This window comes from Vigna radiata, chromosome 7 (assembly GCF_000741045.1).
Source record: "Vigna radiata var. radiata cultivar VC1973A chromosome 7, Vradiata_ver6, whole genome shotgun sequence".
NCBI lineage: Eukaryota > Viridiplantae > Streptophyta > Magnoliopsida > Fabales > Fabaceae > Vigna > Vigna radiata.
Window position 1 is genome coordinate 14,024,542 of NC_028357.1, and position 1,306 is coordinate 14,025,847.

At 29.7% G+C, this 1,306-nt stretch overlaps 1 protein-coding gene across 1 annotated transcript in view; it reads left to right on the plus strand.

Moving 5' to 3' along the window:
* The window catches only part of LOC106766097, a 4,520-nt gene that overhangs the window by 2,155 nt on the left and 1,059 nt on the right, over positions 1-1,306 (plus strand). The window lies entirely within an intron of this gene.

Below are 1,306 nucleotides of genomic sequence, written 5' to 3' on the forward strand. Positions count from 1 at the left end.
ATATATATATATATATATATATATATATATATGGGTTTGCTAATTTGCGTACGCCTGTTTTTCAGTTGGTATATTTTAGCAATGCGTATCGGGTTTCAGTAGATAAAAATATCCTTATATATCATGTATTCTAAGTTTCAAGGTTAAAGGTATTTTAATAATTTTTATTTTCAAAATTAAAAAAATAAAAATGAAACCCTCAAACCTTTACCCACCTCTCTTATTCCTCTCAACCCTTTTTCTCTCATCTCTTTCATTCTAACCAACCTTTTCTTTGTCATCCCTACTCTAGCTCCAATTGAAAAAAAATCAGAAACACTTGCCTTATTTTAATAATTTTCATTCTCAAAACTAAAAAAAAAACCCAAACCCTTACTCACCTCCTTCATTCCTCTCAACCATTTCTCCTTCATCTCTCTCACTCAAACATTTTCCCTGTCGTCTCTGCACTTACCCCAACTAAAAAAACACTCATTATTAAACGATTTACTTTTGTAAAAAGTTGAGTCATTGACATATTCATCTTCCGAAAAAAGTTCATTCAAAATCTCTTTAATTTCATTATCTTGACTATATATATTACAACCGACGGGCTCAACTTGCACCAAGACTTATGAGCATCCTTTTTTACATTCTGAGACTACTACGTAACATTGCTCCGTGGCCATTTAATTTTTTTTGGTAGAAATTCATTAACTTGTTTTCTTTTAATAAAGAAAAAACAAATCAAAATACAATAAAATTCTCAACGATAAAATCAAACAATAAAAATTGTAAATCTTGAAATTTTATTTAAAATTATATAAAGAAAAAAATTAGGTGCTTTAATTTTTTTATTTGTGAGTATTTTTTTGCTCTAACCATTTTATTTAATAATGAGTGTTTTTTTTAGTTGGGGCTAGTGCAGAGATGACAGAAAAAATGTATGTTTGAGTGAGAGAGATGAAGGAGAAAGGGTTAAGAGGAATGAAGGAGGTGAGTAAGGGTTGGAGGTTTCTTTTTTTAATCTTGAGAATGAAAATTATTAAAATAAAGCAAGTGTTTCTGATTTTTTTCAATTGGGGCTAGAGTATGGATGACAGAGAGAAAATGTTGGAGTGAAAGAGATGAAAGAGAAAGGGTTGAGAGGAATGAGAGAGGTGGGTAAGGGTTTGGGGGGTTTCTTTTTTTATTTTTTTAATTTTGAGAATGAAAATTTTTAAAATACCCTTAACCTTAAAACTTAAAATTCATGATATATAAGGGTATTTTTGTCTACTGAAACCCGATATACATTGCTAAAATGTACCAACTGAAAAACAGGCGT